We start from the raw sequence: 17,273 nt of genomic DNA, 5'->3' as shown, positions 1-17,273 counted from the left end.
TGAAACTAGCCTAACATTGTACTGTACATGACTTGCAGATCTGCAGCGGATCCACATGGCAAATGTGCTGTGGATCCGCGGGAGAATCCACACTGTGAACATACCCTCATACTGCACAGATGTGGCGTCTGCCTGCGGTCTGGACTGCAGCCAGACAGCACCCCGAGAAACACTGATACCCTTTACCCCTATACAGGGATCTGGATTTATAGCAGAGCCCAGGAGGCGCTGTCTGAATAGGAGCAATGACCAGAGCAGGACGGTCGCCAGAAAGGTGTTCCAATACAGGACACAGAGGCAATGATATCCGAGACTAAACCAGTCAGGCAGAAATGGTATAAAAACAGTAGACAGTAGCAGAGTCAGATTCCAGGCCGAAGCCAGGGTCATAAACCAGGAGGGCAGCAGAGGTACAGAATCGTTAGGCAAAAGCAGAGTCAGAATCCAGGCCAAGAGTCATAAACCAGGAGGGCAGCAGAGGTACAAAGTCGTTAGGCAGAAGCAGAGTCAGAATCCAGGCCAAAGTAAGAGTCATAAACCAGGAGGGCAGCAGAGGTACAAAGTCGTTAGGCAGAAGCAGAGTCAGAATCCAGGCCAAAGTAAGAGTCATAAACCAGGAGGGCAGCAGAGGTACAAAGTCGTTAGGCAGAAGCAGAGTCAGAAGTCCAGGCAAAAGTCAGAGTCAGTCAAACAGCAATTCACACAGTAACACGCAGGGGAACCAAGAATATATCCGGCGGCCTGCAAGAGCAGTCCCAAGGTATTTGAGGGATCAGGTCATCCCTTACAGGCCCGTGGCCTGATGATGTCATCCGGACCGCCCCAGGACCATGCTGGATGGTAATGCACCAGCCCCTTCATGACTGACCGAGGAGCGAAGCCTGCGTCCAGCGGACGCCTGCGCAGGAGCCTCATGGCTATCGCCGCCATCACTCGGGGTTGAAGCACAACGCCTCCCAGAGACCAAGGCCGAGACTGCAGGCCACGGGTCAGACGGTGATAGGACAGTCCGGGGCCTCCTAGTGGTCGAGGCTGGGACAGCAGGCCCTGAGTCTGACGGTGATGTGATAGTCCGGCGCCTCCTACTGGCCGAGGCTGGGACAGCAGGCCCTGAGTCTGACGGTGATGTGACAGTACCCCCCCCTCCAAGAGGGGCCTCCGGACCCTCAAAACCCGGTTTGTCAGGGTGGAGGAGGTGAAACTTCCTAATCAACCGCTTTGCACGAATGTCACTAGCGGGGACCCAGGACCTCTCCTCTGGGCCGTAGCCCTTCCAATGCACCAAATATTGTACCGAGTTTCTCACTAGACGGGAATCAAATATGCCCTGGACCTCGTACTCCAAGGCGCCCTTGACCAAAACTGGAGGAGGAGGGGACCGGACGGGACGAATTGGGGAGCGGTATACCTTGAGGAGGGACTTATGAAAAACGTTAGTAATTTTAAAAGACTGCGGGAGCTTTAACCGAAACGCTACCGGGTTAATTACCTCTAATATTTCATATGGGCCGATGAACCTGGGACCCAGTTTGGCCGACGGTACCTTAAGTTTGATGTTTCTTGTAGAGAGCCAAACCTTGTCACCAACTCCCAGGTGCGGCCCCTGGGATTGTCGTCTATTAGCTGCCGAAGTCTGTCTAATCTGAGCCCCTTTTAAATTAGAGTTTACTTCGGACCTAATAGTCTTTAGACGATGTATATTTTGCTCAACCCCTGGGATTTCCGACATCTTGGCCGAAAATGATCCAAAGCGCGGATGTAGTCCAAGGTTACAGAAGAAGGGGGTGGTCTTGATGGAGTCTTGGTATCTATTATTGAGAGCGAACTCTGCCAATGGCAAATGTTCCACCCAATCTGACTGATGTGCTGAGACATAGCAGCGGAGGTATTGCTCCAACGTTTGATTGGCACGCTCAGTTTGACCATTCGTCTCGGGATGGTATGCCGAGGAAAAGGACAACTCAACACCAATACGTCTACAGAACGCCCTCCAGAACTTCGAGACGAACTGGGTACCCCTGTCGGATACGATATTTGCCGGAACACCGTGCAAACGTACAACGTGAAGAACAAACAACTTACTTAAGGTTTCAGAGTTGGGTAAGCCGACAGGGGAACAAAGTGAGACTGTTTACTGAACCTGTCCACCACCACCCAAATACAAGTTTTCCCCTCAGAGGGTGGCAGGTCTGTAATGAAGTCCATGGAGATGTGGGTCCATGGACTTTCAGGGGTGGGCAAGGGCTGAAGCCAGCCGGCAGGACGGTTATGGGGGGACTTGGCGCGGGCACAGACTTCACACGCTGAGACGTACTCCTTACAGTCCTTGGCCACCGTTGGCCACCAAAAGTTCCTGGTTACCAGCCTAGTGGTATTATTGAGACCAGGGTGGCCTGCCAGGACGGAGTCGTGAGATTCTTTTAACACTCGTAAGCGAAAGGTAGCTGGAACGAATAATTTTTTGGGGGGCGTAGTGTCAGGAGCTTGTTCTGATGACCTACGGATCTCCTCCAGAAGGTCCAGAGATACTGCCGACACGACAATGCCATTAGCCAATATGGGGGCTGGTTCATAGTCCTCGGTGTGTGTGTGTGACAAAAGCTGCGGGAGAGGGCATCTGCCCTCACATTTTTGGTTCCGGGGCGAAAGGTGATTAAAAAATCGAACCTGGAGAAAAACAAGGCCCATCTGGCCTGCCTAGGGTTTAGTCTTTTAGCCGACTCTAGGTAGGTTAGGTTTTTGTGATCGGTAATAACAGTAACTTTGTGTTTGGCGCCTTCGAGGAAGTGGCGCCATTCCTCGAAGGCCCACTTGATGGCCAATAATTCTCGGTTGCCAATGTCATAGTTTCTCTCTGTGGCAGAGAATTTGCGGGAGAAAAAGGCACATGGGCGGAGCTGAGTGAGGGCTGCAGTGCCTTGTGAGAGCACTGCTCCCACTCCGACTTCGGAGGCATCTACTTCCACAATAAACGGGTGGTCCAAGTTAGATTGAATCAACACCGGGTTGGCCACGAAGCACTCTTTTAGTGTGGAAAAAGCCCTGGTTGCCTCAGGATTCCAATTAGTCACGTCCGCCCCTTTCCGGGTAAGGTCCGTGAGTGGCTTGGCAATCTCTGAGAATCCCCTGATGAACTTGCGATAATAATTCGCAAATCCCAAAAATCGCTGTAGTGCTTTCAGCGATTTGGGTTGTACCCAATCCTTAATGGGTTGAATCTTGGCGGGATCCATGCGGAACCCCTTGCCTGAGACCATGTATCCTAAGAACTGCACCTCTTCGGCAAAAAAAACACATTTCTCAAATTTCGCGAACAAAGAGTTTTCGCGCAGTCGCTGCAGTACTGAACGGACGTGTTGAGCATGTGTCACAGGGTCAGCAGAATAAATCAAAATGTCGTCCAGATATACGACGACATACACCCCACAAATATCTCTGAAAATATCATTGACGAAGTGCTGAAATACTGCAGGAGCGTTACTGAGTCCGAAGGGCATTACCAGGTACTCAAAATGGCCAAGGGGTGTATTAAAGGCCGTTTTCCATTCGTCCCCATCTCTTATGCGGACCAGGTTATATGCCCCCCGGAGGTCGAGCTTAGTAAACCAGCGAGCTCCCAGTAACTGATTAAACAGATCAGGAATGAGTGGCAGCGGGTATTGATTTTTTACGGTTATGGCGTTCAGCTCACGGTAGTCAATGCATGGTCTAAGTCCACCATCTTTTTTCTCTACAAAGAAAAACCCAGCTCCTACAGGTGAGGTGGAAGGTCTAATGAAGCCTTTTCGAAGGCTATCTGCTATGTATTCCTTCATGGCTACACGCTCAGGACCAGAGAGGTTGAATATTCTCCCCTTAGGGAGACGGGCACCAGGGACCAATTCAATAGGACAATCGTATTCTCTGTGAGGAGGTAGTTTCTCCGACTCCACTATAGAGAAAACATCTTCATAATCCCTAAACGCATAGGGAATAGAAGGTGTTTTAATTTTAATCTGGTTTACTGAAAAAGACATACAGTTACTCTGACACTGTGGACTCCAGCGTACAACATCACCTATGCGCCAGTCAATAACCGGATTATGTTGGTACAACCATGGCATGCCTAACACAACTGGATCAGATAAATTGTATATAACAAAAAATGACATTTGCTCGTTATGTAATGTCCCCACTGACATAGAAATTTCGGCAGTAACGAATTCCACGCCTCCTTGGAATATAGAAGTACCATTAATCGCAGTAGTCTGAATAGGCGCTTTAAGCCTTGACAGGGGTACACCAAGGCGCTTAGCAAATAAAAAATCCATAAGGTTGCCGGCAGCACCACAATCCACATAAGCCTTCACACACAGACGTTTCTTAGAAAAAGAAATGGAAACTGGTAACAACAGTTTGGCCGCATTTGCGGGCAATACCTGACCCCCAGAGCTGTCCAGGGGGTGATGATCCAGGAATGTGGATTTCCAACAGCCAGCATTTTCCTTGAAGCTTCCAGGCTGCAGCATGCTTGAGCCTGAGAGCGACCTTCCAGGCTGTGCAATATAACAGGTGTTTGGGCCAGGAATCAGCTCAGTCAGGAGGAAGGAAAAAAAAAGTGAGGAAAAACTGCTTTTATATGTGTTAAGTATAGACACAAAAAGCCGTTTTATTTTTGTGGCCGGATATAATGTGGCGTCTGCCTGCGGTCTGGACTGCAGCCAGACAGCACCCCGAGAAACACTGATACCCTTTACCCCTATACAGGGATCTGGATTTATAGCAGAGCCCAGGAGGCGCTGTCTGAATAGGAGCAATGACCAGAGCAGGACGGTCGCCAGAAAGGTGTTCCAATACAGGACACAGAGGCAATGATATCCGAGACTAAACCAGTCAGGCAGAAATGGTATAAAAACAGTAGACAGTAGCAGAGTCAGATTCCAGGCCGAAGCCAGGGTCATAAACCAGGAGGGCAGCAGAGGTACAGAATCGTTAGGCAAAAGCAGAGTCAGAATCCAGGCCAAGAGTCATAAACCAGGAGGGCAGCAGAGGTACAAAGTCGTTAGGCAGAAGCAGAGTCAGAATCCAGGCCAAAGTAAGAGTCATAAACCAGGAGGGCAGCAGAGGTACAAAGTCGTTAGGCAGAAGCAGAGTCAGAATCCAGGCCAAAGTAAGAGTCATAAACCAGGAGGGCAGCAGAGGTACAAAGTCGTTAGGCAGAAGCAGAGTCAGAAGTCCAGGCAAAAGTCAGAGTCAGTCAAACAGCAATTCACACAGTAACACGCAGGGGAACCAAGAATATATCCGGCGGCCTGCAAGAGCAGTCCCAAGGTATTTGAGGGATCAGGTCATCCCTTACAGGCCCGTGGCCTAATGATGTCATCCGGACCGCCCCAGGACCATGCTGGATGGTAATGCACCAGCCCCTTCATGACTGACCGAGGAGCGAAGCCTGCGTCCAGCGGACGCCTGCGCAGGAGCCTCATGGCTATCGCCGCCATCACTCGGGGTTGAAGCACAACGCCTCCCAGAGACCAAGGCCGAGACTGCAGGCCACGGGTCAGACGGTGATAGGACAGTCCGGGGCCTCCTAGTGGTCGAGGCTGGGACAGCAGGCCCTGAGTCTGACGGTGATGTGATAGTCCGGCGCCTCCTACTGGCCGAGGCTGGGACAGCAGGCCCTGAGTCTGACGGTGATGTGATAGTCCGGCGCCTCCTACTGGCCGAGGCCGGGACAGCAGGCCCTGAGTCTGGCGGTGCCGTGACAACAGGGAGTTGATGGTGGGTACCATAATACTATATGGGGGATGTTGGGAAGACCATCATACTGTGTATAGGTCTATGGGATACATTATACTATTTTGGGGGCTGTGGTGACTATCCTACAGTATGGTGTGGTTATGAGGGACATCATACTGCATGGGGGCTGTAAGAGCATCATACTGTATGGGGGGGGGCTGTGTTGGATATCATACTGTGTGGGTGACTGTGGTGCACCTCATACTGTATATAAGGGGCTGTGGTGAATACCATACTGTATGGGTGCCTGTGGTGACAATCTTACTGTATGTGGTGCTGTGGGGCATCATACTTTGTGTAAGGTTTGTGAATAATCATACTGTGTGGGGTCATCATTCCATGTGGGGGGAACAATACTGAAAGAGGTATCATAGTAAGTGAGACCACTAAGGGGTTTCAGTAGGGGCTGCAAGTATCAGTGTAAGTGCATCAATACATATCCTTCTCCATTTCTTAAGAATTTGGGAGATATGCTCTTCTTTAACTGTGACGTGATAGGACTTTTTGTATGTGACCTGTTATTTCTATGTATGCCCCTACTCAGGAGCATTATTGCAATGCAGGAGGCACTGAGGGTTATTATTATTATTACTATACAGTAAGACATCACAGGTGGCGTTTTTATTTTTATAAGGAGGCACAGGGTAATTTTTATAAGTGGTCAAGGGGGAGCATTATTAACCCCTTAACCCCCGGAGGTATTTTCGTTTTTGCGTTTTCGTTTTTCTCTCTCCTTCTCAGAGCCATAACTTTATTTTTCCTTTAATATGGCAATGTGAGGGCTTGTTTTTTGCGGGCCAAGTTGTACTTTTGAATGACATCATTGGTTTTACCATGCGGTGTACTAGAAAACAGGAAAAAATTTCCAAGTGCAGTGAAATTGCAAAAGAAAAAGTGCAATCCCATACTGTTTTATTGTTTGGCTTTTTTACTGAGTTCATTAAATGCTAAAACTGACCTGCCATTATGATTCTCCAGGTCATTACAAGTTCATAGACACCAATCCTGTATAGCTGTAAATGCAGTTATTACTACGGCTGAGAATTAACATCCAGCTCCTCTCCTCTCTTCACACAGGTACAATCTCTTCTGCTACAATCCCTGTTTGCTGTCATCTAGTGCAACCTTTCATTTAATGGTATATAACAGTCATAAAGCACAAATTTTATTTTGAATAAAAGGATTTTTTAATATTATTGGGATCTCTTCTTTGTTCCATGTTATTTTTCATGGGATTTGTGCTTTATGATTGTGTGAAGTGCCCTCCTTATTAGGTTTTGGACATTGTGGTTATTGTATTTATGCTGTTTTGCAGAAACAGATTGACACGCATAGCTTAAGCTTGCGGTTCATTGAGCGCTGGGGGAAGTACGTCATAGGGGCGTGTCTGGCGGCGTCATGCGCCGCTTCATCTGATTGGTGATGGAGGCGTGTTTTATAACATTATGCGCCGTTGATTCTCATTGGTCACGTCCTAATTTCTACTCTCATTTAAACTCTGCCGCCCCTCACCCTAGACACGCCCCCGGAAGAAGCAGGCGGCGAAACGCACGTCGGAGTGAGGGGACGCTGGACCACACTCTCTTACATAGGTAACGATATATCATTTTCTCTGTGCACTATGGCACTTTCTTGATTAGGTTGCCTTAAATGGTGACTGTGTTATTTACACACGGTCTCTGAGTATTTGGGCCTCTAGTTTACAGAGAGACTGTTCTCACGTTTGGGGAGTGATATTGTCTATTTTTGGACATCACTCATGGTCTTTTTTAGAATGTAATCTGGATCATTGACATGTATTGTTATGTGATTGGCTTACACATGTTCCAGTCCGGGTTTATGTATTTTCTCCTCATGATAATTTTGTGAGTGTGCATAGCGTCCCCTATATGGCATTATGCTTTTGTCATTTTATAATTATTTTGAATAAAAGGATTTTTTAATATTATTGGTATCTCTTCTTTGTTCCATGTTATTTTTCATGGGATTTGTGCTTTATGATTGTGTGAAGTGCCCTCCTTATTAGGTTTTGGACATTGTGGTTATGGTATATAACAGTGCCTACTGAATGTTTGTTAAATTCATGTGTTGCATTGAACTCAATACTTACTGCTGTATAGGCATCTTGGGGCCAGTAGAGATGTTATCAGGTGTAAGGTGTTACTAGCATATGGATATAGCCAGGCCCTGTGCCTTTGATTGTCTAGCATCCCCTGGTGTGCTAGGCAATTGGTAATTTATCCCAAATCAGTTCCCACAATCCCTCTCACCTGATCCTCTACTCAGTCTTATATATTCAGATGCCTTCTAGGGGGGCACGTGTGTCTCCCTGCAGCATAAGTATCACGGCAGCAAAAGTATCTCGAAAATGCAGTTATTACTACGGCAGTTAGTCTCGGCAGGAGTCAGGACCCCACACTATCTACCTGTCTTTTTTGGGTATGTCTGCTGAGTAAGCCCTTCTTATTACTTGGACCTAGCTTTTCTTAACCTATCTTATTTCTTCACCATGTTTACATATGCCCTCACAGTGTTTGCTCCTTTAGTCCTCACTCTCCTTCGCTATCCCCAAACCCCAACACCCTCTAAGCAAATAATCATCTCCCCTTCCCTCTTTCCTACCCACCTGACCTCCTCTGCTGAACTGCTCCTCAACCTCAAATCTGTCCGAATGAAACATAAAACAAGCTGCCCACTCTCCTTCTCCCATCTGATCTCCCTTTCTCTGCTTCTCCTCACTGCTGGCGACATATCTCCCAATCCTGGACCCCCACAGCTCTCACCCCCCACTACTTCCCCTTCCTACCGCTCCCTTTTTAATAAGAACTACCACAACCTTTCCAACTTAAAACCTGTGCCATTGACACCCAACCCCCTGCTCCCTCTGTCGGGTGCACTTTGGAATGCCCGCTCCATATGCAATAAGCTCCATGTGATTCATGACCTCTTTCTCTCTCACAATCTTGCCATCCTCGGCCTCACAGAAACATGGCTGACACCCTCTGACACCGCCTCCCCTGCTGCGCTGTGTTACGGCGGCCTCCACTTTACCCACACTCCTCGCCCTGGCAACAGACACGGTGGAGGAGTGGGTCTTCTTTCTTCCAACTGCACATTCAACCCAATTCCACCTCTTCCCTCCCTAATCCTCCCCTCTTTTGAAGTCCACTCTGTCCGCATCTACTCTCCCTCCAACTGGCCATCATATACCCACCTCCAGGCCCGACCACTGCCTTCATTGACCAGTTCTCTACCTGGCTTCTTCATTTTCTTTCAACTGACACCCCCACTATCATCATGGGTGACTTCAACATCCCCACTGATACCCTTCAGTCAGCAGCCTCCAAACTCCTGTCCCTTACTTCATCCTTTGGACTTACTCAGTGGTCCTCCTCAGCCACCCACACAGATGGACACACATTAGACCTGGTCTTCACCCGTCTCTGCTCTCTTTCTAACTTCACCAACTCCCCTCTCCCTCTGTCTGACCATAATCTACTCACTTTCTCATCCCTGTCCTCCTCACCTGGCATCCATGTCATGCAACATGCACACCCCTGCAGAAACCTTGTACACCTAGACACCCACGCGCTCTCTGACTCTATTCTACCACTGGCATCCATATCCTCACTCCATGACACAGACAGTGCCACTGCTTTCTACAATGCCACTCTCGCATCAGCTATTGACACGGTTGCCCCTCTCGTTCATGGCAGAATGCGACGTATCAACAGACAACCCTGGCACAATAACACCACTAAAAAGCTCCGGCAAGTGTCCAGGATTGCAGAACGGCGCTGGAAGAAAACAAATTTGCAAGATGACTTCACCACATTCAAACAGGCAACACTCGGTTTCAAATCTGCCCTCACCTCTGCTAAACAGGCCTACTTCACAACCCTCGTATCTTCCCTATCTTAAAACCCAAAACAGTTATTCAAAACTTTTAACTCCCTCCTCCGCCCACCACTGCCTCCTCCAACCTCCCTCATCTCTGCAGAGGACTTTGCCACACACTTCAAAAACAAGATTGACCAAACAAGGCAAGTATTCATCACTCAACCACCACAACCCCTTTGTATACCAGACCAATGCCCAAACCCCATAACCTCACTCTCCAACATCACTGAAGGGGAACTTAATTGCCTCTTCTCCAAATCGCACCTCACAACCTGTGCACTTGACCCCATCCCATCCCACCTCCTCCCCAACCTCATCACCACACTTATCCCATCCCTAACCCACCTCTTCAACCTATCACTAACGTCCGGTACCTTCCCTTCTGCTTTCAAGCATGCCACAATCACGCCTATCCTTAAAAAGCCAACCCTCGACCCAACCGCTATGTCCAGCTATCGCCCAATATCGTTGCTCCCATTCGCTTCCAAACTCCTGGAACAGCATGTCCACGCTGAACTTTCCTCCCACCTATCATCTAACTCGCTCTTTGACAATCTACAATCTGGTTTCTGCCCCCATCACTCCACTGAGACAGCCCTGACCAAAATTACTAACAAGCTACTTACAGCCAAATCAAATGGACAATACTTATACTCCTGCTTCTAGACCTGTCCGCTGCATTTGACACAGTTGAGCACTGCCTCCTACTACAGATCCTCTCCTCCTTCGGCATCAAAGGCCTTGCCCTATCCTGGATCTCCTCATACCTTTCCAACCGCACATTCAGCGTCTCCCACTTCCACACCACCTCCTCATCCCACCCTCTCTCTGTTGGAGTCCCCCAAGGCTCTGTTTTAGGACCCCTACTCTTCTCAATCTATACACTTGGTCTGGGGCAACTCATAAAGTCCCACGGATTCCACTACCACCTTTATGCTGATGACACTCAGATCTACCTCTCTGGCCCAGACGTCACCTCTCTGCTGTCCAGAATCCCAAAGTGTCTATCAGCCATATCCTCCTTCTCCTCTTGCTTCCTCAAACTCAATGTAGACAAATCTGAACTCATCATCTTTCCTCCATATCACAGATCTTCTTTACCCGACCTAGCTATAACAATTAATGACATCACACTTTCCCCAGTACCAGAAGTCCGCTGCCTCGGAGTAACCTTTGACTCTGCCCTGTCCTTCAAACCGCACATCCAAGCTCTTTCTACCTCCTGACGCCTCCAGCTCAAAAATATTTCCAGAATCCGTCCTTTCCTCAACTCTCAATCTACTAAAATGCTTGTGCATGCCCTCATCATCTCCCACCTCGACTAGTGCAACATCCTTTTCTGCGGTCTCCCTGCTAACACCCTCGCACCTCTCCAGTCCATCCTTAACTCTGCCGCCCGACTAATTCATCTCTTTCCTCGCTACTTCTCCGCTTCTCCCCTCTGCAAATATCTTCACTGGCTCCCATTCCCTCAGCATATCCAGTTCAAATTACTAATTCTGACCTACAAGGCCATCTATAACCTGTCTTCCCCATATGTCTCTGAACTAATCTCCCGATACCTTCCCTCACGTAATCTTCGGTCCTCCCAAGACCTCCTTCTCTCCTCCACACTTATTCGCTCCTCACCCAACCGCCTCCAAGACTTCTCCCGAATAGCCCCTATTCTCTGGGATTCTTTGCCCCAACAAGTCCGACTATCAACCACATTTGGATCCTTCAGACGGAACCTGAAAACCCACCTCTTCAAGAAAGCCTACAGCCTGCAATGACCCCGCTACCTCCTTCTCTCTCACCACTACCGGTGATATCACCTCAACCAACACCGGAACTGCTGCAACCCACCATCCTACTGTCTCCTTCCCCACCATCCTGTAGCATGTAAGCCCGAAAGGGCAGGGTCCTCTCTCCACTCTGTATCAATCTGTCATTGTTAGTTTGTTTACTGCAAGTGATATCTGTAATTTGTATGTAACCCCCTTCTCATGTACAGCACCATGGAATCAATGGTGCTATATAAATAAATAATAATAATAGGTTCTTTTTTTTTTTATAAGTGGTGAAAAAAAATATCTAAATTTTGTTAAAAAAAAACAAAAAAACAATTGCGCCATTTTCCAATGCCCGAAGCGTCTCCATCTTTCGTTATCTCGGGTTGGGTGGGGGCTTACTTTTTGTGCACCGAGCTGTCGTGTTTAATGATACCATTTTGGTGCAGATACGATCTTTTGATCGCCCGTTATTGCATTTTAATGCTGCAATGTCGCGGCGACCAAAAAAAACCTAATTCAGGCGTTTACTTTTTTCTCGCTACGCCGTTTAGCGATCAGGTTAATCCTTTTTTCTATTGATAGATCAGGCGATTCTGAAGGCGGCAATACCAAATATGTGTATGTTTGATTTTTTTATGGTTTTATTTTTATTGGGCGAAAGGGGGGTGATTTGAACTTTTTATTTTTTTTTATTTTTGAAAACATTTTTTCTTTTTTACTTTTGGCATGCTTCAATAGTCTCCATGGGAGGCTAGAAGCTGCCAAAACCCGATCGCCTCTGCTACATATAGGCGATGATCAGATCGCCTATATGTACAGTTGTGGCCAAAAGTATTAACACCCCTGCAATTTTGTCAGATAATACTCAGTTTCTTCCTGATAATGATTGCAAACACAAATTCTTTGGTATTATCTTCATTTAATGTGTCTTAAATGAAAAAACACAAAAGAGAATAAAGCAAAAAGCAAAATATTGATCATTTCACACAAAACTCCAAAAATGGGCCAGACAAAAGTATTGGCACCCTCAGCCTAATACTTGGTTGCACAACCTTTAGCCAAAATAACTGCGACCAACCGCTTCCGGTAACCATCAATGAGTTTCTTACAAAGCTCTGCTGGAATTTTAGACCATTCTTCTTTGGCAAACTGCTCCAGGTCCCTGATATTTGAAGGGTGCCTTCTCCAAACTGCCATTTTTAGATCTCTCCACAGGTGTTCTATGGGATTCAGGTCTGGAATCATTGCTGGCCACCTTAGAAGTCTCCAGTGCTTTCTCTCAAACCATTTTCTGGTGCTTTGGGTCATTGTCCCGCTGGAAGACCCATGACCTCTGAGGGAGACCCAGCTTTCTTACACTGGGCCCTACATTATGCTGCAAAATTTGTTGGTAGTCTTCAGACTTCATAATGCCATGCACACAGTCAAGCAGTCCAGTGCCAGAGGCAGCAAAGCAACCCCAAATCATCAGGGAACCTCCGCCATGTTTGACTGTAGGGACCATGTTCTTTTCTTTGAATGCCTCTTTTTTTCTCCTGTAAACTCTATGTTGATGCCTTTGCCCAAAAAGCTCTACTTTTGTCTCATCTGACCAGAGAACATTCTTCCAAAGCGTTTTAGGCTTTTTCAGGTAAGTTTTGGCAAACTCCAGCCAGGCTTTTTTATGTCTCGGGGTAAGAAGTGGGGTCTTCCTGGGTCTCCTACCATACAGTCCCTTTTCATTCAGACGCCGACGGATAGTACGGGTTGACACTGTTGTACCCTCGGACTGCAGGGCAGCTTGAACTTGTTTGGATGTTAGTCGAGGTTCTTTATGCAACATCCGCACAATCTTGCGTTTAAATCTCTAGTCAATTTTTCTTTTCCGTCCACATCTAGGGAGGTTAGCCACAGTGCCATGGGCTTTAAACTTCTTGATGACACTGCGCATGGTAGACACAGGAACATTCAGGTCTTTGGAGATTGACTTGTAGCCTTGAGATTGCTCATGCTTCCTCACAATTTGGTTCCTCAAGTCCTCAGACAGTTCTTTGGTCTTCTTTTTTTTCTCCATGCTCAATGTGGTACACACAAGGACACAGGACAGAGGTTGAGTCAACTTTAATCCATGTCAACTGGCTGCAAGTGTGATTTAGTTATTGCCAACACCTGTTAGGTGCCACAGGTAAGTTACAGGTGCTGTTAATTGCACAAATTAGAGAAGCATCACATGATTTTTCGAACAGTGCCAATACTTTTGTCCACCCTCTTTTTTATGTTTGGTGTGGAATTATATCCAATTTGTCTTTAGGACAATTCTTTTTGTGTTTTTTCATTTAAGACAAATTAAATGAAGATAATAATACCAAAGAATTTGTGTTTGCAATCAATTTCAGGAAGAAACTGAGTATTATCTGACAGAATTGCAGGGGTGTCAATACATTTGGCCACAACTGTAGTAGAATTACTCACTTGCTATGAGCACCGACCACTGGGCGGCGCTCACAGCAAGCCAACAGTGAAAACCATAGAGGTCTCCAGAAGACCTCTGGTTGTCATGCCAACCCACCGGTGAACCGCGATCACGTGACGTTGGTCACCAGTGGTCGGCTTTCAGGCGCAAATGCCTGAAGCGATTGTTAAATTCTGCTGTCAGAGTTTGACAGTAGCATTTAACTGGTTAAAATAGTCGCGGGTGGATTGCGATCCCCCCCGCGACCGTTCCGGGCACATGTCAGCTGTTCAAAACAGCTGACATGTCCCGGGAAAGATGTGGGAGCCCACATCAAAGGGAGGGAGTCTGACAGCGTAAATGTATGCCCGATGTCGCAAAGAGGTTAAAGGAGGCACAGGGTAATTATTATAATGCAGCATAAGTTGTGGTTTATGTAGAGGTGGTAGAATATGAGGAGGGTCCTGGAAAAGCAGTAATGATGTCTCTGTGTTACATTTTGCAGTTACGAGTTATAGATGGAATAAGAAGTCATTGTGATCTACACCGAATGCTAAAGGAAAATGAACTACAGCAATCAGTGAGGATGTCACTAGTGAGAACCTATACAGTACACACATGTCGTCTACACAGCACTGGTGTAAAACTGATATCACCATAAGGTCTCATACTCAACTGCAAGAAATACGGACGAGTGCAGTCCGATAAAAAATTGGATTGCACTTGGACCAATGTTATTCAATAGGTGACATCTCATCTGCGATTTTTTTTCTCAGCTAAAATCGGACTGAGAAAAAAATCGCAGCATGCTGCGTATCTCAGACGAGATTCGCCAATGCAAGTCAATGGGTGGGAGAAAAAAAAAAAAAAAAAAATAGCACAGCACTCGCACCATGCGAGTGCTGTCTGATTTTTTACGCACCGGTGTCCTTGAAAACCCGGCAATTCATATGCAGCTACTGTAAAATCACACTGACATGTTATGACATGTTATAATGCAAAAGATAGAACAGATGTATACACAGAATAGGTGTGTGCGTGTATATATATATTATATATATATTTTGCTCTAAAAAATAAAGGGAACACTAAACAGTACACACGCATATATATATCTTTATATTTCATACAGAGATACATAGAAGAATAGCGATTAGTTCATTTGTTGGCTTCTGTAAAATCAATGCAGGAGCTGACAGGATAGAAGCCATGGTTTACATACAGTAAACCAGTGGGGAAGTGGCACCATCACGTGGATTTTGGTAGGTCCTCTTTTTATGTTCACTCTATATTATTGCAGGGCAGTGATAGAAACATATGATACACTTTAGTACTACACTTGGTGCTTGGTTTAGATTCAGAGATTCACTACTATTGTCTAATGTATGTTATAGCTAATCTATGAGTGGCATTATATAATACATTTTTTGTTGACACTGCATAATTATTATATGTCTGTGATTTTAATTCTTATTATTCACAATTTTTACTGATTTATAGTATTCCTGCCTGCCACTAGATGGTGCCACTTATTTTCTTTTGGGCTCATCAACATGCACTAATGGCACTTTTTTAAATGTCTGTCTGTCATAATTTTAACCCCTTTATCCCCAAGGGTGGTTTGCACGTTCATGAATGGGCCAATTTTTACAATTCTGACCACTGTACCTTTATGAGGTCATAACTCTGGAACGCTTCCATGGATCCCGGTGATTCTGACATTGTTTTCTCGTGACATATTGTACTTCATGTTAGTGGTAAAATTTCATTCAAATAACTTGCGTTTATTTGTGAGAAAAACGGAAATTTGGCAAAAATTTTGAAAATTTCGCAATTTTCCAACTTTGAATTTTTATGCCCTTAAATCACAGAGATACGGCACACAAAAAACTTGATAACTAACATTTCCCACATGGAGAAAATGGAGAAAAAGCTACTGACCAAAATGCAGGAATCACTGCAAAATTACAAATTTTATTGGTAACAAAAGACAACATCCATGTAAAAACATTTAAAAAGTCATGACATGAAACTATCACAAAGGCTTATAATAAAGCCCAAAGAGCTCCCTCCAGTAAATGGACATATATAAAAAAGGCTCTAGAATATATCACATACAATAGCATACCTGCAATGAAGAAATGTTCAGAGATGTAATACTAAACATAATGATCCATTGAATAATCCATCCAAATAGACTATAGTACAATAATGAATGCAAGTGATAACAAATGTAAGCAACTGAGCCATGAAAATAAACACCATAGGGTACTAAGCATAGATGAAAAGTATAGCAATCATGGTGTAGCCAAGAGGCTAAAATGACCAAGATTAAATCCTGCCTGCACAGTCCCTATATAATGCCACTTACAAGGGGGAGCTTGTGGAGTGCCCTACGCGTGTCACACACCAAAAGGTGGCTTCATCAGGGGGGCTAGAGAGTCAGCCTGTTACACTTGTTTAAATATGCTAAACAATCAGTACATATGTGCGGCAGCTGCAGCCACGTACCTAATTAGCTGCAATGGAGGCCTGAATGCACATGCACACCAGAGGAAAGAGAATAATCCATGACTCACAGGTTATTTCCGGGTTTGGAGCAGTGTGACGAAACACTACACACTGCAGGTGCAGACAGGAATGACTCATCACATAATATAGGTTTAGAGCAGTGTGAACGTCACACCGCCCACTGCACCAATGCAAGCAAAGTAAGGCTGGTTTCACATTTGCGTTAAAACAACGCTGCACCCTGCGTCGTTAAGCCCCGCCCCGAGCCGGCTCCCTGCCCGCCCCATCCGGGATCACCGCCTACTTTCGCATTTGCACGCATGCGATCGGCGCACCCTATCTTTAGCATAGGGTGCGCAGATCATGCGCTGCCAGTGTGAAAGTAGCGTGCTGCGCACTTTTGACGGTGCGCCGTGCGTGCCGAAATGCAGCATGTTGGTAAGTATGATGGGGAGGATGGGGGAGCCAAGCGGAGCCATAAATATAAGGGAGAGAGAGTGGGAGCGGAGCCATATACACAGGGGAGGGAGAGTGGGAGCGGAGCCATATACACAGGAGGGAGAGTGGGAGCGGAGCCATATACACAGGGGAGGGAGAATGGGAGCGGAGCCATATACACAGGGGAGGGAGAATGGGAGCAGAGCCATATACACAGGGGAGGGAGAATGGGAGTGGAGCCATATACACAGGCGAGGGAGAATGGGAGCGGAGCCATATACACGGGAGGGAGAATGGGAGCGAAGCCATATATACTAGGGAGGGAGAATGGGAGCGGAGCCATATACACAGGGGAGGGAGAATGGGAGCGGAGCCATATACACGGGAGGGAGAATGGGAGCAGAGGCATATACACAGGGGAGGGAGAATGGGAGCGGAGCCAT

General features: G+C 46.5%; 1 long non-coding RNA gene across 1 annotated transcript in view; it reads right to left on the bottom strand.

Moving 5' to 3' along the window:
- The window catches only part of LOC141052237 (uncharacterized), a 63,170-nt gene extending 46,674 nt beyond the window's left edge, over positions 1–16,496 (bottom strand). Inside the window, exon 1 of the long non-coding RNA XR_012220759.1 lies at positions 16,393–16,496. This is a non-coding gene — a long non-coding RNA (uncharacterized lncRNA). The remainder of the gene's footprint in view (positions 1–16,392) is intronic.
- Between the last annotated feature and the right edge of the window lie 777 nt (positions 16,497–17,273).

This window comes from Dendrobates tinctorius, unplaced genomic scaffold, assembly GCF_039654945.1.
Source record: "Dendrobates tinctorius isolate UK_male_01 unplaced genomic scaffold, ASM3965494v1 ptg000159l, whole genome shotgun sequence".
Classification (NCBI taxonomy): domain Eukaryota; kingdom Metazoa; phylum Chordata; class Amphibia; order Anura; family Dendrobatidae; genus Dendrobates; species Dendrobates tinctorius.
Note: the sequence above shows the minus strand (reverse complement) of the source record. Positions and strands in the feature narration are given on the sequence as shown.